This window comes from Microcebus murinus, chromosome 12, assembly GCF_040939455.1.
Source record: "Microcebus murinus isolate Inina chromosome 12, M.murinus_Inina_mat1.0, whole genome shotgun sequence".
NCBI classification, from domain to species: Eukaryota; Metazoa; Chordata; class Mammalia; order Primates; family Cheirogaleidae; genus Microcebus; species Microcebus murinus.
In genome coordinates, this window is record NC_134115.1 from 34,585,512 (window position 1) to 34,608,023 (window position 22,512).

The window sequence follows — 22,512 nt, forward strand, 5'->3', positions numbered from 1 at the left end:
TCGGGAGGCTGAGGCAGAAGGATCGCTTGAGCCCAGGAGTTTGAGGTTGCTGTGAGCTAGGCTGATGCCATGGCACTCACCATAGCCTGGGCAACAAAGCGAGACTCTGTCTCAAAATAAATAAATAAATAAAAAAATAAGACTTGAATAGTGAAAAAAAGATTTCTCATTGTAAATTGATAAATTGGCTTTTGGGTTCATACATTAGACTCTATGAGCTTATTTAATTAGAGTTTATCTTGAGAGATAAACCCAATCTTGGCTTATTTTAAAACTAGTTTTCTTAGATTTCAAGATAGAGGAAAAGACTGTGAGAAATTCTTCCCTCTCTGTGAGGCTTCTTAGGAGTTAGCACCACCAGCCTCATCTGGCAAAGATCTAAACACACCAAACTTTTCTTTTGAACTTCAACAGATTATGTATTTGTACAATAAAACATGAATGCTCCACTGAAGAAGAAATGGAATCTGACTGAGAGGCAACCCACAAGGAGGCATAAAAACTTCCTCCTTCACAAGGCTACTCCATACTGGCTAAAGGGTTATTCAACCAATCATATTCTCTCTTTCGGAATCTGAATGTGAGACACACAGAGAGGTATGTGAGACACATAGAGAGGTATGATGGCAGAAAAAACATAAAAAGAAAAGTCATGAGATAGTGAAGTCACGAGTAAGTGGAAATCATGAGTAAATTGAAACAGTATCAGGATACATGAGTTGTGTCATATTCTGATGACAATCCATTTCTTTGTGAAATCTGCTACATATGTAGTTTCCTATTGCTTATTTCCTTATCATCTTTATAATCTCTCAATATGTCACTTAAAGTAATCTGAATGGACTTTTGTGCCTTACATCTTTAAAGAGTAATAAGCACAAGTATTTCCCAAATTGGTTTTCTCATTTCTTTGCCCACTACCCTGTTCAGATTAAGCCTTTATTCTTACTCACATAGATGACTAGAATAATAATTAATAGTTTCCCAGCTTTCACTCTTCTACTATGCAAACTTGCTAAGACACAGATCTTATCATGTCACTCTTTGTGTTCATGGCTAATGCATACGTGAACACTGGCATGTCATACAACAGTGCATTGTTGGGTTGGCGGTAAAATGGTTCCACTCTGTCTCCTTCATATGCCTGGGATATTGAGAGTTGGAGGAGCCTTATCATATCATTTCAGGAGGGAACTGAGGACCAGAAAGGCCAGAGATCATTTCATTCACACTTTTGGCTTCCATTACCAAGTATATGCTGGTGACTCCTGCTTCAATGTCTCCATGCACTCCTGACCTTAGATGCATATAGCCAACCCCACATCTCCACTGGGAGAACTTACTTGAATCTCAGCATGTCTAAAGCAAAGCTCATCTGCTTTCCTTTTGTGTGAGAGTGATTTCATTTCTCTCTTTAGAGACTGGCATCACTATTCGTTCAAGCCCAAAGCTAAGAGTCCTGTTCTCCCTCTCCTTTTTACCTCATTCTTCATAGGTAAGAAATCACCAAGTTCTCTAATATTCCTTCTTTAATTTTTTGAATATAAGCTCTTCACTCTATTCCACTGAATTACTTTAATCTGATCCATCTTTCTCATATAGGTAACATGCAGGTCTTTCCCACCTATTATAGGATCATCCTCAATGCATTCTCGACTGTGCCTCCATCCTGGGTGACTATTTAAATAAATTATGATATACCTATGAAATCTAATATCAAGTAGCCTTTACAAAGAATGAGACAGATTTGTATGTGCCAGGTAGAAAGTTTTCTAGGATAATATTTTATTTAATAAAAAATGAGACAAGAATGTGATGATGACGGATGCTGTCTCTTTGCTGCATCTACTGCGAGAATGGAGACCATTCTCAGCAATCAGACTGTCGATATTCCAGAAAATGTTGACATCACTCTTAAGGGACCCACAGTTATCGTGAAGAGTCCCAGAGGAACCCTGCAGAGGGACTTCAATCACATCAATGTAGAACTTAGTCTCCTTGGAAAGAAAAAGAAGAGGCTCTGGGTTGACAAATGGTGGGGAAATAGAAAGGAACTGGCTACAGTTTGCACTATTTGTAGTCATGTACAGAACGTGATCAAGGGTGTTACACTGGGCTTCCATTACAAGACGAGGTCTGTGTATGCTCACTTCCTCATCAATGTCTTTATCCCGGAGTATGGGTCTTTTGTTGAAATACGAAATTTCTTAGGTGAAAAATACATCCACAGGGTTTGGATGAGGCCAGGTGTTGCCTGTTCAGTATCTCAAGCACAGAAAGATGAGTTATTCCTCAAAGGAAATGACATTGAACTTGTTTCAAATTCAGCTGCTTTGATTCAGCAAGCCACAACAGTTAAAAACAAGGATATCAGAAAATTTTTGGATGGTATCTATGTCTCTGAAAAAGGAATCAGTTCAGCAGGCTGATGAATAAGATCTAAGAGTTGTCCAGCCACATGAAGACACTGCATGATTACTAAGATGTATTTGTAATTTTGATGATGCAATAAAAGAGCTGTTGGTTTGGGGAAAAAACAATAAAATAAAATAAAAAATGAATAGTATACATGGCATTATCTTTTTAGGCATATTTATAAAGTATATGAAATGTTGTTGCTATAGTTTGGTTTGTTTGACCTTCCCCATTTCATGTTGAAATTTGATACCCAATATTGGAGGTGGAGTCTAATGGGAGGTGTTTGGGTTATGAAGTTAGATCCCTCATGAATGCTTAGTGACATCCTCTCAGTAATGAGTGAGTTCTTGCTCTATTAGTTCCCACCAGTGATGGTTGTTAAAAAGAGTCTGGAACCTCCCTCTTCTCTCGCTATGTGATCTCTGTACATGCCAGCTCCCCTTTCCATTCTCCCAAGAGTGGAAGCAGCCTGAAGCCTTCACCAGAAGTGTCGCTTGTGCCATGCTGCTTGTACATTCTGCAGAACTGTGAAACAAAGAAACCTCTTTTCTTTTTAAGTTACCTAGCTTCAGGTATTCCTTTATAGCAACACAATGGACTAAAACAGTTGTCATATGCACATGTAGATTATTTTTATTTTTATTAGAGGGAGAAGTACTCAGACCCTAGAGAGGTTAAGGCAAAGGGTGTGGAGACTTTGTTTTTAAACTTTCAATTAGGGAAAATTTTAAACATGCACATAAGTAGGGAGAATAGACAATTCCTTTCTTCCCCATCTCCCAGCTTCAATAATGATCAACTTGTGATTAATCTTCTTTTGTCTGTACGCCCACACATTCTACTTCTACCTCCACTGTATTATTTTAAAGCAAATTTTGGGATACTATGTAATGTAATTGGTAAATACTTCAGTGTGTATCTCTAAGTCAGTGCTGTCCAACAGAAATCTCTGCAATGATGAAAATGTTCTATACATATACTGCCCAATACAGTAGGTACTAGCCATATGTGGCTAAATGAGCACTTAAAATATGGCTGATCTGACTGAGGAACTAAAATTTTTAGGTTTCTCAAATTTTAATTGACTTAAATCTAAATTTAAATAGCCACATGTGGCTGGTGGCTGCCCTATTGGACAGCACAGCTCTTAGATATAAGGACTGTTTTTTAAAAAAACATAACTGAAATATATCACATCTAAAAATTAATAATATTACCTTAATACCATTAAATTTTCCATTCTACTGTTCAGATTTTTGAGATATATCATAAATGTTTTTTATAGTTAATTTTTTTGAATATAAATTCACACACTTTTACAGTCTGTTGATATGTTTCATAAGTTTTTTCAATCTAACAGTTTGATGAGTATGCATCAATTTTCATGTTATACCAATCTATGTAGTTTGGATTTTAAGTAATTTTAAACCATGGATATATAATTTTTAACCATTGGCATTAATATATCATCAGAGATTGGGTGGTGTGACTACATACCACTACTTGTTGGGATTAAAGAATGCTTATCTTTTTGTTTTTTAAGTACAAAGCTCTTTTTATTCTTGCCCATAATCAAAACTTTATTTACAAACTGACATCAAAATAGGAGATCACTGTTGTATACCTTACAACATCAAATGTAATTATCTTGGTAGATTAACTGGAATTACTAAACTTATGATAAGGCTTTCTGTGAGATAACGCAAATTCAGGAAGTTGTGTAGATCATTAATGTTGCTTTCTTCTAAATGAACACCCTTCTGTGAGTCTGGCCTTTCTTCCTGTAGGCTGGCACAACACTGTTGAAAACCTACAGAAAGAACCACTGTTTGAGCATGGCTAAAAACTGTGGTAATCTTGTAGCAATCTGGACATTTAAAATCCATAAAATAAGAGTTTAGACCTTCAACTAGCTGTTTTTTTTTCTTTTTTGTTTTTGTTTCAGAATATTACAGGGGTATAAATGTTTTGGTTACCTAAATTGCTTTCATACCATTTGAGTCAAAGTCATAACTGTGTCCATTACCCAGATAGTGTGCATTGTATCTGTTAGGTGTGCATTTACCCATCCCTTTTCCTCCTCTCCCACCTGCTGGATTTCCTATGAATGTTATTTCCATATGCACACGTAAGTGTTGATCAATTAGTTCCAATTTATGGTGAGTACATGTGGTGTTTGTTTTTTCATTCTTGTGATACTTCTCTTGAAGAATGGTCTCCATTTCCATCCAGGTTAATACAAGAGGTATTTTAGTTCACCATTTTTTATGGCAGAGTAGCACTCCCATGGTATATATATACCACATTTTATTAATCCACTCATGTATTGATGGGCACTTGGGTTGTTTCCACATCTTTGCAATTGTGAATTGTGCTGCTTTATAAACATTCGAGTGCAGGTGTCTCTTTTACAGAATGTCTTTTTTTCTTTGGGTAAATACCCAGTAGTGGGATTGCTGGATCAAATGGTAGTTCTCCTTTTAGTTCTTTGAGGTGTCTCCATATTACTTTCCATATAGGTTGTACTAGTTTGCAGTCCCACCAGCAGTGTAGGAGTGTTCCTATCTCTCCACATCCATGCCAACATTTGCTGTTTGGGGACTTTTTGATAAAAGCTATCCTCACTGGAGTTAAATGATATTTCATTGTGGTTTTGATTTGCATTTCCCTGATGAATAGAGATGTTGAGCATTTAATCATTATGTTTGTTGGCCATTAGTGTATCTTCTTTTGAAAAGCTTCTGTTCATGTCTTCTGCCAGTTTGTAATGGGATAATTTGGTTTTTTCTTGCTAATTTGCTTGAACTCAAGCTGTTTCTTTTTGTGCTTTTTCTTTTCCTCTTCCAAGGATGATGTAGTAAATCTCTAGCCAAAGGCATCTTGATCCTTTCACAAGCCCAGCTAATCCAGACCTCTCCTGAAGACATTCCTGAAAAGCAGCACATGATCTGGCAATCAGCATCAACTTTCCCAAATCTTGTTATATAATTTCTCTACCCTAAAGGGCTCATTCTCCTTTCTCTGCCCCAAACGGCCCCTCCTTAAGCTTCTGAGATTTAATTTCCAAATTCTTTACTTTGTTTTCCCATCCTTAGAGATTATACCCCTTTCCATCATATCTTTAGTGTTCTCTGTTTGCCTTGTCAGTTTTCCAATGCCTGTTAATGATTCTTTATATTAAACAGGTGACAAGATGTCATATATGTTATAATCAGAAAACTTTCAGACCATCTGTCCATTTATCTACTATCCATCTTTCTATTGATCTAGCCAATACATTTTCATCATAAAGTTTCCACGTTTTGTGGAGATCACTTGCCAGTCTGACCTGGTATAAACAATTCTCTTTATAATGTGGTTTGCAGTACACCTCTGGCTCCAGTGTATCTCTCTCATTGCTGGCTGCCTACTAAAATTTCCACCATTAGCAGAGTCATCATTTTGGGATGAGTTTTGCATCTCTGGGGATCCTCTTAAAATCCAGATATTCTTCATATCTGGATATGAAGTAGAGTATGGTGTCATTTATATCATACCATAGATTAGTGGATCATATTGTTCATTCACCTGTCAGATCTGTGACAAAAAGGAGCACAGAGCATTGCAAGTTTTCGTAACTTGACTATGAGCCCTTGTTCTTCTACATCCTTAGGACCTGCTGGGGACTTCTGCACATTATACCCTCATGAATATGTGTCAACTGCATGGGGCAGTTGAGGTGGGGACAAATGAAACAGAAGACTGGGAGTGGGATAGTAGGCAATGTTTGAGTATGGCAGCCTCACAGCCAGGAGGCAGCCAAGAACAATGATCACCTGAACAGGGGAAGCAGCAGAGAAATTGTAGGAAAGAATGTTGAGGGTATACTTTGCTTATTTCAAAAGTCTTCTCTCAGGCTGGTCCCATGAGGCAGAAATGATGCTAAAGAGCAGGCATCCTCAAACTATGGCCCGTGGGCCACATGTGGGTGTTTTTGCCCGTTTGTTTTCTTACTTCAAAATAAGATATGTACAGTGTGCATAGGAATTTGTTCATAGTTTTTTTTAAAACTATAGTCCGGACTTCCAACGATCTGAGGGACAGTGAACTGGCCCCTGTTTAAAAAGTTTGAGGACCCGTACTAAAGAGAAATCAAATTGGCAACAAACAATCTTTCTGGGAATGAGAAATCATTTCTTGTGTCATGGTATTGGGCCTCCTTTTCCTCTACTGTGTCTTTACACGTCAGTGTGAAAATTAGTCATAAGATCATGTTTACTGAGAATCCCTGACACAGCCAAACTCAAGCTTTGTGGAATGCTACAGATTAAGAAATTGTATCTCTTGTCTTATTAAGCAAGACCAATTTTCCTCAAATAGCTGTAGGGTGGGGAACTGATGAAGACTTACTCATGTAGACCCTGTCATTTCCGTCTCTTCCTCATTCTCATTTAACAAGGTTTTCAGCTGACACTGACACTTTTTATCAGCTTTTCCCTTTTCTCCTTCTCTCCAAAATTTGCCAGAGAAATGTTTATCTATTAATATATCAATATTGATATCCAAATCGATATTTGTTTTTTCCCCACGGAGCTGTCCTCATGGAGGCCTTCTTTGTATGCTAAGCAGCATTATAGAAATATTGGAAAAGCTAGAGGGGAAAAGGGTCGCTCAGGCTGTACAAGAATTTCATTGCTCTTAAGTTTTCGGAGAAGTTTTATGCTTTGGAAGCTGGTTTCCTGATTGTAGGCTACAAGTTGAAAAGAAGGGGAAAGGAACTAATGTGGGCATATAGAATATTATTGAACTTCTACTTGTGTGGTCAGCAAATACATACCTATTCATAACATACCACTGACTGCACTACCAGAATTGAGGTGCAAGAGTTATACATCCTTGCTTTGTGCTCATGAGTCCAGTGGATGCCAGGTAGTGTTTCCTAAAGGAAAGATAAATTTGAAGATAGAAGGACTGGATTTGAATCCTGGATCTCATGCTTATTCCAGGTCCCAGAGCAAGTTAACAATTTAATGCCTCTAAGCCCCAGTGTCCTCATCTGTGAAATGGGAATATCAATCTCTACAATGTTGAGTAGCTGGAAGGGATACATGAGACAGCACCTGGAACACAGCAAGTACTTCATTCAAGTTGGTTCCTCACCCTAGCCCTTCTCTCCCCCATTTCTTCCTTTGATCGTGATTGGTTTGGACTTTTTTGCCTGTTAAATAGTAGAAAAATGCTTTGTGATGACAAGAATATAACGAAGAGTGGAGTATGTCAAGTTTGGGTCAGAGAAAATTTTTCTGGATTATGAACACACTCTAACATGCATGGATGTCCCTCTAAACTCAATCAGGCTGGTGCCTACATATTCCAGTTTAAAATATACTTCCTGGAACAGAAGAACTAATAAGTTTCTTTTGGGTTAGAACTTCTGGGGCTGGACTTAATTGCTTGCCAATATCTAAAGAATAACTTTGAAAGTATTATTTTCAAGATAAATAGTGTTGCCTAGAAATGGCTATATTTTCTTTTACTGGTTATTTTAGAGTGGCCTGAAAGATGTACCTATAATTGCTAGAAGTCTAAGAGTAAAACCTTGAGTAAGAAAATTTAAAGCTTTTTTGTGTGTGTGAGACAGAGTCTTTCTCTGTTGCCTGGGCTAGAGTGCCAGGGTGTTAGCCTAGCTCACAGCAACCTCAACTCCTGGGCTCAAGCGATCCTCCTGCCTCAGCCTCCCAAGTAGCTGGGACTACAGGCATGTGCCACCATGCCCGGCTAATTTTTTCTATGTTTTTTTTTTTTTTTTTTTTTGTGTGTGTGTTTATTTCGGCATATTATGGGGGTACAGATTTTAAGGTTTCAATAAATGCCCATTTCTTTTCTATGTTTTTAGTTGTCCCGCTAATTTCTTTCTATTTTTAGTAGAGATGGGGTCTTGATCTTGCTCAGGCTGGTCTTGAACTCCTGACCTCGAGCGATCCTCCTGCCTCAGCCTCCCAGAATGCTAGGATTATAGGCGTGAGCCACCACACCCAGCCCTTGTTATTGACTATAGTCAACCTGTTGTGCTATCAAATACTACACCTTGTTTATTCTATCTAACTCTATTTTTGTACCCATTAACCATCCCCACTTTTTCATCCTCTCCCTGCTATCCTTCCTAATCTCTGGTAACCCTTATTCTACTCTCTATCTTCATGACATCAATTATTTTAATTTTTATCTCCCATCTATGAGCAAGAATATGTTAAATTTGTCTTTCTGTGCTTGGTTTATTTCACTTACCATAATGTTCTCCAGTTCCATCCATGTTGGTGCAAATGACAGGATTTCATTCTTTGTAATGGTCAAATAATATTCCATTATGTATATGTACCACATTTTCTTTATCCATTCATCCATTGATAGACACTTAGGTTCATTACAAATCTTGGCTATTGTGAATACTGCTGCAATAAATATGAGAGTGCAGATAGTTCTTTGATATACTGATTTCCCTTCTTTTGGCTATATATCTAGCAGTGAGATTGCTAGATCATATGGCAGTTCTATTTTTAGTGTTTTGAGAAACCTCCATATTGTTCTTCATTGTGGCTATACTAATTTACATTCCCACCAACAGTGTATGAGGGTTCTCTTTACTTCACATCCTACCCAGCATTTGTTATTGCCTGTCTTTTAGATAAAAACAATTTAAACTGAGGTGAGTTGTCTCATTGTTGTTTCGACTTGCATCTCTCTGATGACTAATGATGTTGAGCACTTTTTCATATACCTGTTGGCCACTTGTATGTCTTCTTTCGAAACATGTCTATTCAGAACTTTGCCCATTTTTAAATTGAATTATTTGATTGTTTCCCATTGAGTTGTTTGAATTCCTTATCTATTCTGGTTATTAACTCTTGTTGAATGGAGAGGTTGCAAATAGTTTTTTCCCTATTCTGTAGGTTGTCTTTTCACTTTGTTGATTATTTTCTTTCCTGTGCATCAGCTTTTTAGCTTGATATAATCCATTTGTCTATTTTTGCATTGGTTACACGTGCTTTGAGATCTTACCCAAAAAATCTTTGCCCAGAACAATCTCTTGAAGTGTTTCCCCTATGTTTCCTTGTAGTAGTTTGATAGTTTCAGGTTTTATTTTTAAGTCTTTAATTTATTTTCATTTGATTTTTGCATATGGTAAGAGATAGTGGTCTAGTTTCATTCTTCTGCATATGGTCATCCAGTTTTCACAGCACAATTTACTGAAGAGACTGTCCTTTTCCCAATGTATGTTCTTGGCATCTTTGTCAAAAATGAGTTGGCTATGAATGCATAGATTTCTGAGTTCTCCATTATGTTCCACTGGTTTTTGTGTCTGCTTTTATGTCAGTACCATGTGGTTTTGGTTATCATGGCTTTGTAGTGTATTTTGAAGCTTAGTAGTATAAAATCCAGCTTTTGTTCTTTATGTTCAAGACTGCTTTGGCTATCTGGGTGAGGGGTCTTTCATGGTTCCATATACATTTTAGTATTGTTTTTCCATTTCTGTGAAGAATGTCATTGGTATTTTGATAGGGATTACATTAAATCTGTAGGTTGTTTTAGATTCTATGGACATTTTTAAATTATTACTTATTTTGATCCATTAGCATGGGATATCTTTCTATTTGTTTGTGTCTTCTTCAGTTTTTTTCCTAGTGTTTTATAAATTCTTTTGTAGAGATCTTTTACTTCTTTGGTTAAATTTATTCCTAGTTTTTTTTTGGTAGCTATAGTAAATAGTATTGTTTTCTTAATTTCTTTTTCAGATTATTTGCTATTTGCATATATAAATGCTACTTTTTTATATGTTGATTTTGTATCCTGCAACTTTACTGAATTCGTTAGTCAGTTCTAATAGTTTTTTGTGAAGTTAGAAGGTTTTTCTAAATATAAGAAAATATCTTATTTGTCATTTGCAAATAAGAATAATTTGACTTCTTCCTTTCCAGTTCAAGTGCCCTTTATTTCTCTTTCTTGCCTAATTCCTCTGACTAGGAATTCCAGTACTATGTTGAATAAAAATGGTAAAAGTAGATATCCATGTCTTATTCCAGATCCTTGGAGAAAAGGTTTTCAATTTTTCCCCATTCAGTGTGATATTGGCTAAAGGCTTATCATAAATGGCTTTTATTTTTTTAAGGTATGTTCCTTCTATACCCAGTTTGTATGGAGGGATGTTGAATTTTACCAAATGCTTTTTCAGCATCCATTGAAATAATAATATAATCTTTGTCCTTGATTCTGTTAATGTGATTGATCTTGTTTATTGATTTGTATATGTTAAGCCATTCTTGCATCCCTGGGATGAATTCCACTTAACATGGTGAATAATCTTTTTAATGTGTTGTTGAATTTGGTTTGCTAGGATTTTGTTGAGGATTTCGGCATCTATGTTCATCAGAGATGTTGGTCTATAGTTTTCTTTTTTTGTTGTGTACTTGTCTGGTTTTGATATCAGGGTGATACTGTCTTCATAAAATAAGTTTGGAAGTATTCCCTTTTCTTTCATTTTTTGGGGATATTTTGAGTAGAATTGGTATTAGTTCTTCTTTAAAAGTTTGATGGAATTCAGCAGTGAAGCCATCAGGTTCTGAGCTTTTCTTTAATGAAAGAGTTTTATTAATGCTTCAATATCATTACTTGTTATTGATCTGCTCAAGTTTTATATTTCTTCATGGTACAAGAAAAATAGAAACATAGGATGTATGTTTCCAGGAATCTATCCATTTTTTTAGGTTTTTTAATTTGTTAGCATATATTTATTCATAATAATCTCTAATGACCCTTGGCATTTCTATGGTATTAGGTGTAATGTCTTTTTTATTTCTGATTTTTTTTCTTTTTTTCTTGTTCTAGCCAAAGATTTGTTGATATTGTTTATCTTTTTAAAAAAACTTTTTGCTTTGTTGATCTTTTTAATTTTTTTAGTTTCAATTTCACTTATCTCTGCTCTGTATTATTTTTTTCTTTCTACTAATTTTAAATTTGGTTTGTTTTTGCTTTTCTAGTTCCCTTATATGTATTGTTGGGTTTTTTATTTGAAGTATTTGTACTTCATTTATTATTATTATTCATTTATTTTAAAGACAAAGTCTAATTCTGTTGCCCAAGCTGGAGCGCAGTGGCATGATCATAGCTTACTGTAACTTGAACTCCTGGACTCCAGCAATCCTCCTTCCTCAACCTCCCAAGTAGGTAGCACTATAGGCTTGCATCGCTAAGCCTGGGTATTTAGAAACCTTTTTTTGGAGAGATGGGTCTTGCCATGTTGTTCAGGCTATTCTCAAATACCTAGCCTCAAACAATCCTCTTACCTCAGCCTCCCAGAACACTGGGATTACAAGGTGTAATCCTGTATGTTTTAGATGTAGGTGTTTATTGCTATAACTTCCTCTCTAATACTGCTTTTTATGTATCCCATAGGTTTTGGTATTGCCTTTCCATTTTCATTAAAGAAAATTTTCAGTCTTTTTCTTAATTTCTTCATTGACCCATTGATCATTTAGGAGCACATCTAATTTTCATGTATTTGTACAGTTTCCAAAGTTCCTCTTGTTATTGACTTAGTTTTGTTCCATTGTGGTTAGAAAAGATACCTGATATGAATTCAACTATTTTGAATTTGTTGAGACTTGCTTTGTGGCCTAATATATGATCTATCCTGGAGAATGCTTTATATGCTGATGAGAAGAGTGTGTATTCTGCAGCAGTTGGGTGAAATGTTCTGTAAATGTCAGTTAGGTCCATTTGGTTTACAGTATAGTGTAACTCCAGTGTTTCTTTGTTGATTTTCTGTCTGGATGATCTGTTCATTACTGAAAGTGGGGTGTTGAATATCCTATTACAATTGTATAGCAGTCTGTCTCTCTCTGTAGATCTATTAATATTTGCTTTATATCTTTTGGTGTTCTGATGTTGGTCCTTATATACTTATTATATCTTCTTGCTGAACTGCCCCCTCTATCATTATATAATGACTTGTCTTTTTTTTCTATAGTTTTTGAATTGAGGTACATCTATGTCTTTGCATTGAAACATTAGTCATTTATTCCTAGTCTTGGAATAAATGTTCTGGCGTGTTTGGTTTTGCTATAGTATTCTGCATAGAGGTTCTATGAAGTTAGCCTATTAAGTTCCCTAGCCCTACATTGCTGCTCCCTTATGGAAACTAGACAGCACCCTAATCCTAGGTTTGCCACAGCTCTCACATATGTTCAGAGTGCTGCCTGTCTTGGAGGGAGTCCCAAAGGGAGTATCTCACCTATGTGGGAAGGGTGGCTAGGGGCTTGTGCCCAGAGGATCTGTGGAGTGTGCCTCCTGCAGCACGATACTGCTAAACTGCCTCTCTGATCTGGTTTCCCCTTTGTCTATGATGCAGAATAGCCCCTGTGTTTCCTGTGCTGTCCTACCTCCATTGTTTTTCTCTAGCTGCCCTCAGGCATTTTCCTCCCTACAGTCTCTCATGATGCTTCCTGTGGGTTGGGGCAGAAATGGTATTTTTGTGAAGAAACCCAAGATAATGGGGAGACTGGCTGTTCCCTTTGATCTTACTTTTCCCAGTGGAAACCATTAATCTAGAGGGACTTTTCCTCATGATGCTTGGCTGCTTGTATTCGGAGAGTAGAGTCATGGATAGAGGATTCTGTTTCTCTTAGTATCTGTTCAAAATTTTTCACTTCTTTGTGGCCCCAGGGATCGTCACAGTCTCAGTTTTGAGTTCTGGAAGAGTGGTGTTGAAAATCTTGGCACTGGATAGTTGTTTTTGGTTTTCTATGGGGGAGAATGAAGCCAAATTGCTTCCACTCCACTATTTTGCTGACAATCACTTACCTACCCATTTGTTATTGCACATCATCTACTCTATCCATTAGAGCCCTTAGCATATTAATCATAGATGTTTTATATTCTGGATCTGATAATTAACAACATCCCTGCCTGCTATGGTTTGAATGTTTGTGTCTCTCCAAAATTCATGTTAAAAATTAATCTCTAATGCAATAGTATTAAGAGGTGGAGTCTTTGGGAAGTGATTAGGTTATGAAAGTTCCTCACTCATGAATGAGATTCAGCCTTTATAAAGTGTTCAGCCCTTTATCTTCTGTCACGTGAGGATGCAGCAACAAAGCAGGATGTTGGAAGTAGAGACCAGGCCCTTACTAGAGACTGAATCTGCTGTCACCTTGATCTTGGACCTCGTAGCCTACAGAACTGTGATAAACAAATTTTTGTGTATTATAAATTATCTAATCCAAGGTACTTTGTTAGAGCTGCAGGAACAGACTAAGATATTGCCATATTTGAGCCTAGTTCTGATGCTTACTCTGTCTTTTCAAGCTGTGTGTTTTGCTTCTTAGTGTGTCTTATAATTTTTTCTTGATAGCTAGATATGTTGTACTGGGTAAAAGGAACTGTTGTAAATAGGCCTTCTCTAATGTGTTAGTGAGGTATGTATATGGAGAGTGTTCTATAGTCCTATGACTACGTCTCAGTCTTTCGGTGAGCCTGTGCCTCTAGACTGTGAATGTCACATGTGCTTCCCACTTTTACTCCCCTCTTAGGTGAGACAGAAAGATTAGAGGGAGCTAGAATTGGGGGTTTCCCTTCCTCCAAGTCAGCTAGGCTCTCATAAAACCCCAGCAAGTTAGGCTTAGGTTAAATAGTTAATTTCTCCTGAAGGCAGACCATGTTAAGAAGAACAGAATGTTCTTATTTCCAAATGGTTCCTTTTCCCCTCCCGCTGTTGGAAGCAGAAAGGGATTTTTCTTCAATATACATTGTGAGAACCAGGTAAGTAAAACCCATAAAAAGCCTGGGACCCTCTCTCCCCCCATGACTATGTGCCCCTGGAGTTTTTAATTCTCACAGTTGTCTGGACTGAACCTCCAGGAATTCACCAATTGCAGTTCCAGTTTTCCTATCCTGGTACTGGTTTCCATGGAGGTTGCTGCTTGTAGGTTTCTGCTCCATTAAGTTGTGATTCTCTGCAGTGGACTGTCAATCTTTTTGAATTTGAGGGCAGTGCTTTACTTGGTGACCTCATTTCTCCTATAGATCTAAGAAAAATTATTGATTTTTCACTTTGTTCAGATATTTACTTGTTAGAATGGAGTGGCGACTTTCAAGCTTCTTTCATGCTGGACTGGAAACTGGAATTCTAGACAAGACATTAATTTTTTATTGAAATCCTAAAGACTTTATAAAATAAGATTTCATTGGGTTTCAGAATTTTACTTTCACAATTTAAAATTTTTTAAGATGCTCTCTCTTTGAGAATAGGCTTGCTTTATTAGAAGTATTATTATATTGAAAACTATTATTTATTTCAGATTTTGCATTTTAAAATATCTAGTTGTGTCCTAGTAGATATATTTAACATATCTAGGTGAGACCAAAACTTCAATTAAATTAAAAACCTCCTGATCTGGACTAACTGGACTAACTATTGTTCACAACATGTGGACAACTCTCTTTAAAAAAAAAAAAAGTCTTTATAGGTTCCAAAAGGTGTATAATACTCAAAATATCTGACAAAGGAGAGCTTATTAGGCCATCCCTGAAGTGGAAGAAGGTAGTATGATTGTTAGAAAAAACAATTCTTTTTAGTTTTTATAGGTGAGGGTTGAGATCCTTCAATTGTTTTGTTCTATTTTGTAAATAATATTATAAAATGCTAATTAATCCCTGGCTAGAGGTAACTATAATGTTGTTCTCTCTTTAAATTTTTTTCTTATATAATGGAATTTTAGAAAAATATTATAAATCTCTTACAGAATTAATCTTTACAGACTCTTCCATGGCAGTATCTAAGTTAGATATCTAGTTGTTTTGTAGCTTCAAACACAGGACCGTTGAATTCTACATGCCAAAGTTTCCATTGATATTAATAATCTTCGCTCAGTAACAGAAAAAGATAACTGCTGTCACTACTATCTGCCATTTGTTTAGTCCTTTTATATAACAGATACTAGTCTAAACTTAAATGATAGCTAGTATTATACTGAAATCAAAAAAAGGAAACTGAGGTATAGAGAGGTTATGTGACTTGCTCAACATCATAAAGCTAGATCCACAGGAAGCCAGAATTCTGGTCCATGTCTCTCTGGGCTTCTTCCACTCACTCTACTCCCTCTATTTCTAGAGTCATGGCCATTTTTAAGGGTCTGTTCATGTTATGACATTTTGTATAATTTTCTGTTCATGACAATTTTTTTTCATTCAGACAAGAAATTTCTATTTCAAGATCTCTTCATTTAAAGTCTTCAGAATTAGTATTTTTGATATTGTATAGAACTCTTCTAATTGTTTTATTTAAATAGACTTTTCTTCTGTAAGATTTCATGGGGTAAGACTTCCATGGAGGTAATGAAGGCAATAAAAAATTCAAAAACCAGCAAAATGTCACCTAGTGATCTTCCATAAGTCTTTTTACTTACCAAGGCTTCTGTGAGAAGCCTCTTTTAGGCTGTCCTTGAAATAGAAGAAAAGAATCCAGGTGACCTGAGTTTGGGAACCACCATAACACGTAAATCACTGTGACCACTGGAAGCATGAGTCAGAACTACTGAAGATGGCTGAGGCTTACCCAAACAATGACCTGAAAAAAAGCATACCAAACTATCATCTCCTACGAAATAGTCATTGGCTTCCAGTCAGTGTTGTCACCATTTCCTGGAGACCTGAGAGAAAGGCAATGTGTAGAAAAGCTGCCCAAGAGGTGAGAAAACATAAGTGGTCACTGGTCCACTGTGAAATAAGATGAAAATCTAATAATTAATTTAGTACTCATAAGAACCTACATATATCATAGAAAGACTGAAATACCCCCAAAATGTATCCTCAGGGAAGGCCAAGCTTCCTTTACGAAAAAAATTGAAGAAATGGCATTTCCACAATAACCCAAAATTCCAAAGAACTATAGAAACTTCACTTCCTCATGCATAAAATCTATGTGAATTGACATATTTTTCTAGAGCCAATAAATATTTAAAAGGGTATGTCGTATTAGTTATAATTGTATTTTTTATGTCAAACATTGCTTCTTAAATTTGAACTAATTTCTTGATATCTTATTATTTTAGCTCCAGAGAAATGTAAATATGTATCCAACTAAGGAGACAACCTGGTTCATTATGGGGAGATGCAAATTACCTTAGAAGTCACAGATTATCTATTAAATGTAACACAGTGGGGAGGGAGTATCTTGTGGGGAGAAGGACTTGGACGTTGAAAAGACAGTAATGTGTCTAACTTTAAAACCAAGAGAGTCCTTTTTGAATGATGCCTCAATTTAAAAGGGACTTATTATCCAAACTTGGCATCAGAATAATAATTTGCCCCTCTCCTTTTTAAATAATAGCTTTATTGAGGTATAATTCCTATAACATAAAATTACCCTTTTCAAGTGTACAGTTTCACTGGTTATGAGTGTATTCACAGAGTTGTGCATCCATCCCCACTGATTCCAGAACATTTTCATCATCCCCCAAAGAAACCTCACATTCATTAGCAGTCATTCCCCATTCTCCCCTCCCCTCAGACACTGTTAGTCACTAATATACTTTGTGTCTCCCTGGATTTGCCTATTCTGGACATTTCCTATAAATGGAATCATACAATATGTGGCTTTTTGTATCTGGTTTCTTTCACTTAGTGTGACATTCTCAAGGAACCATTCCTTTTATGCATTCATCTTGCTTTACAAGATGTTCCTGCCTTGCAGGACCCTTTGTATTCTCTATGAATGAGTACATTTCTATGACCCATGCTTGAATCATCCCTGTGGATTCCGAGTCCTCTCAGCCTCTCTCTGCTGGCTGTATTGGTGACGTTTCCAGTCTGAGCCCAGCATTATCGACCTGACTTTAAGAGAAAAATCCCCACCAGATCATAGTCCCTCCAACTGTGCTCAGAAAGTCCACAAAATGCATTTATCTGCTATGTCCTGTGGTTTTCCAAGAAATAGAGTAGATATATAAAAGTGATTTGAATTATAATTACCAAAGAAAACTCTCTGTGGCAGATTACATCATTTTGGAGTCCAGTTTTTGGAACAGATGCTTATAGTTTGATTGATGAGTATAACATTATACATATCCTTACTTTGCCAAATGATTAAAACATTTCACACAGCTTATTTATAATATCAGATAACTGATAAAGCTAAAAAGTAAAAAAAGATTATAAAAAACAATTGGAAATCACCTGTTCAACAGCTTTGTAGTTAACCATTCTTACCTTTAGAAATGAGAATGATTTTATCTTCCACTATTTATATTATCTTTTCTTCAACTACATCAAGTATTATTTAAGGTTCATGCTTAGTCCTTTTTAATCCAGCATGCTAGGGTTTGCATCTATTTTAAATTATGACGGTATTAAAGCAAATTTTAAAGGGAAAAAAATCCATCTATAATTTCCATACAGCTAGTAAAACTGTTGCTATTTTTCTATTATTTTTTACTTTTATTTCTAGATAAATTTTTAAACTAATTGCCTGAAATGTCTCTAAAATACATTTTCCTCTGCATTTTTGTAGAAAAACTTTGGGAATTCCCACTCCCTCACTAAGTTTCTTTCATGCGTCAGCTATAAAAGATATGTTTGTTGTTTACAGGTCTCTTACAAGTTTGTACCTACAAGCACTGGAATCTGATAAGCTCTATTTCTCATGATTACTACAAATATAAAAGTTCCTTTCCACCTGGGCCTTTCCACAGAACAACTCACAACATGCCAGCTGACCTTATCAGGGAACGTAAGAAAGAGGGAGAGGGAGAACACCAGCAAGGGAGAACATGCTCCCTTTCTACTTTTCTGCATATATATTTTCCATAACTATAACATAGATTGCATTCATTTTTGTGTTCTTTTCCCATATAACCTAATCAATTTATCCCTTGTAAAACAGGATTATTTTTAAAGTCCACAACAGATTGTTCTGTATTTTACACAATATTTTATTTACAAATTCTACAATTATTGGGCAATATGGTGGTTTCAAGTTCTTCCAAAGTTAAATTTGGGTAAGAGGCATATTGAATCTATCTGGGTGAAGAGATGAAGGGGACTTTGGCATGGGCAGGACTCCAGACACTGAGTTTAAGACTCTCCATCAAATAAAGGAAAATTAAAGGCTGCCTTAGATTTAAGGATTGAGGGTAGGAGGAGTGCAGGTCCTGGGAAGGGCCAGGATCTCTCTCTGATGTTAGAAGGAATGGAGAGATATGGGGCTCTCCTTAGAGTCTGGCACTGTATCAGAGAAGAATGCTCACAACATCATTCCTCTTCCATCTTCCACTTCCCAAAGAACTTCTTGTTGACTCCTCCTTAGGAGCAGCCACAAGCTTGGCTTGACTAGATGGCTGCTTAATGGCTACATCATGTACAGGTCATTCTTCTTGAGGGCTGGTAGAAGAGCTGGCCCATCTTGAGGGAGCAAGCCCTTTCCATGGGGGAAGGAACACCATGGCTCAGAGAAAAATGGTTGGATTCAGCAGCACTGGCAGAGATGGGACAGGGGCAGAGCTGGTGACTGTTGCTATTTTCTGAAGCCAACATTATCTCTCTTCCAACTCTGCCTGAGTTCAGCTCATCCTCCTGAGTTCCCTAGTTTAGTGCGGGGCCTAACATCTACCACATCAGCCAAATCACATCCCTTAATGTCCACGTGACCCTGTGAACTTCCTCAGCTCCTCATCCAGTCAATCGACAATGTCTTGATGATTCTGACCAAGTATTTCTAAATGCACAGATTAGGGAATCTAATACATGACCACATATTGTCAGGTGGTCAAAGGAGTTAGTGAATAAGTAGATGAATAAATAAAGGTTTTTCTCTGCAGGAGATATGGAAAACTGTAGATATTTGTGAATATATTTAGTACTAGACTCTTCTAGTTAGATGAAGCTTCAATTAAAATAATTCTGACCTTTGGCCATTCAGGGTCTTTTCTGGTTCCAAATGAAGCATAGAGTTAATTTTTCTGGATCTATGAAATATGACGTTGGTATTTTGATGGGGATTGCATTAAACCTGTAAATCACTCTGGGCAGTATAGACATTTTAACAATGTTGAGTCTACCAATCCAAGAGCAAGATATGTTTTTCCATTTGTTTGTATCATCTGGAATTTCTTTCCTCAGTGTTTCATAGTTCTCTTTGTAGAGATCTTTCACCTCCTTGATTCAGTATATTCTTAGATATTTTCTTTGTAGCTGTTGTCAATGGTATTGATTCTTTGATTTGACTCCCAGCTTGACTGTTATTGGTGTATAGGAATGCTACTGATTTGTGTACATTGATTTTGTACCCTGTGACCTTGCTGGATTTATCCATCAATTCAAGGAGTCTCTTGGTAGAATCTTTGAGGTTTTCTAGCTATGAGATAATATTGTCAGCAAAAAGAGATAGTTTGACCTCCTCTTTCTTGATTTGAATATCCTCAATTTCTTTCTCTTGCCTGATTGCTCTGGCTAGGACTTTCAGCACTATGCTGAATACAAGTGGTGACAACGGGCACCCGTGCCTTGTTTCATTAAAAAAAATGTGAGATGGACAAGGGAATGTGAACTCTGACTGGATATTTTATAATATTAAAGAATTAATGTTATTTTTTAGGTGTGATAAGGGAGTTGTGTTTTTATGTTTTATCTTTTACGGAAACATAATGAAGCATTGAAAGATGATTTAATATCTGGGGTTCCTTCCAAATAATCCAGTGTTGTGGTAGGAAGTGGACAAAACAAGACCGACTCCTGAGCTGTTAGGTTGATCATGCCGAGGCCCTGACTCTCCCTGCCTCATTACTATACCTGCATCCTTCAACTTCAGCTCCTTCTGGTAACTTCCTCAGTCACTAATTCAGAGGTGGCAGGAACTTGAAGCTATATAATTGGATCTGACAGCTCAGGTTACTCTCTGCAGGGCAGAAAGGATACTCTCAATGCATTTGACAGGCTTCATTTAGCTCAGGGGCTTTCAAACTTTTCTTGGGGGCAGAAACCTGTTCTCAAATAAAATTTTATATCTTCTGTATATAAACATGTAAAAGTGGAGCCACTCTAACTGACAGGCACTGTGCAGCCCACCCTAGCCCAGTGATTCTGCTTCAGTACTCAAGGGTTCTGTAGAAGAGAATGTGAAGTCACACACCTATGTGCTGGTTCATAGCTAAGAAAGCACGTGTTCTAAGACAAGCCAGGAGGGATGAGAGATGTGAGGCTCCACCAGAGAAGGGCTCCTCCTTGGAGTACGGCTGAACTAAGCATGGTGAGAAATGAGGTGGTAGAACATTAGGCTTTGGGCACAGCTTTTGTGCCAGCTCATGCTCCTTTCTTTCCTCCAGATTTCCCTCTGTGGGAAGCCAGAGGTACTTTGCCCATCCCACCCCCTGTGCAGAGGTAGTTCCACTCAGGCTGTCCCGTTTCCTGATCACATTTCCTTTTCCCAGCACGTGAGCATTAACTGTTTGACCCATTACCGGTGAGTCCCACTGTAGTATTGGTCATGCTTTACAGAAAATCTGCAAATTTTCTTATCTCCAAGAACTGCATAAATACTGGCCAGTTTAAGATAGCTGACTATATGTTTCAGGAAAATCCTGGGACAGTGTAGAAAACCCCCCAAACTGAGAGGGAACCAAGAGACCAAAGAATGACTCAGACAAGTCCAGCTTGACTAGTTAGATGAGTTTATCAGAGGTTGCTTACAAGGGCGCTTTTCCACGGGTGACACAGGAATGTCTTCCGCAGAAGCTTTCTTGCACACAAAATCCACATTTTCCCACACTGTGGTGTTGCCTTAAATCTCTTCCCAAGGAGTAACACAGAGTTTTTACATAGTGTCTTGGCTTATTCACAGTGAAATTAATCACAAAGATGCAATACCATCATCATAGGGTGTCATGCAACCCACGTTATGTTAATGACATTACAATTTCCCACGGTGGGAATTTTAGTATTACAATTAGCTAAAGGGAACTTTAGGACAACAAAAACAGCTCTAAAGCAGTCAGGGCTGGTTTGAGCTGACCGTTTCAAGGCAAGAAAGTGCTGAGGCACCCAAGTACCTGGCACTTTTCCTACCTGGGCAGTTATCTTGCTTGGTACCCATTTAGTCTACTTTGTAACAATTTTGCTGGGCGCTCCAGGTTAGCACAGTGTTTCTGTTACGTGGTGGGGAACCTACATTTTCCCCTTACCATGTATAGAAGAATAATTTATTTGGGAACTTCTGATTTAGTAGGTGCTAAGCTACCCAGAAGATCCCCAAAGCAATCACCGCAGCAACAAAAATAAATAAATGGGATCAGATCAAATTAAAAAGCTTTTACACAGCCAAGGAAACTATCATTAGAATGGAATAGACAGCCTACAGAATGGGAGAAAATATTTGCTCTCTACACATCTGATAAAGGGCTGGTAACAAGAATCTATCTAGAACTTAAACGAATCAACAAGAAAAAATCGAACAACCCCATCAAGAAATGGGCAATGGAAATGAACAGAAACTTTTCAAAAGAAGACAAATAATGGCCAACAAACATATATAAAAAAAATACTCAACATTTCTAATCATTAGAGAAATGCAAATCAAAACCACAATGAGATATCACCTAATCCCAGTGAGATTGGCCTCTATCAAAAAAATCCCAAAACAACAAATGCTGATGAGGATGTAGAGAGATAGGAACACTCTTACACTGTTGGTGGGTCTGCAAATTAGTGCAACCTCTGTGGAAAAGAATTTGGAGATACCTCAAAGAGCTAAAAATAGAAATACCATTTGATCCAACAATAACACTATTAGGCATCTACCCAAAAGAGCAAAAGACATTCCATAATAAAGACATCTGCACCTGAATATTTATGGCAGCACAATTCACTATTGCAAGGATGTGGAAACAACCCAAGTGCCTATCAATTCATCAGTGGATTACTAAAAAATCTGTTTACAATGGAATATTACTCAATTCTAAGAAATGACAATGATCTAGCACCTCTTATATTTTCCTGGATTGAGCTTGAGCCCATTATCTGAAGTGAGATAACACAAGATTGGAAAGAATAGGCTCAACTTGTACTTGCCAT

The 22,512-nt window shown here is 37.1% G+C and overlaps 2 pseudogenes; one reads left to right on the forward strand and one right to left on the reverse strand.

Annotated features, from left to right (window-relative positions):
- The first annotated feature begins 50 nt into the window (after positions 1-50).
- LOC142874281 (large ribosomal subunit protein uL6 pseudogene) lies at positions 51-3,636 on the forward strand (annotated as a pseudogene).
- A 298-nt stretch (positions 3,637-3,934) lies between these two features.
- LOC142874282 (small ribosomal subunit protein eS27-like pseudogene) lies at positions 3,935-5,336 on the reverse strand (annotated as a pseudogene).
- Between the last annotated feature and the right edge of the window lie 17,176 nt (positions 5,337-22,512).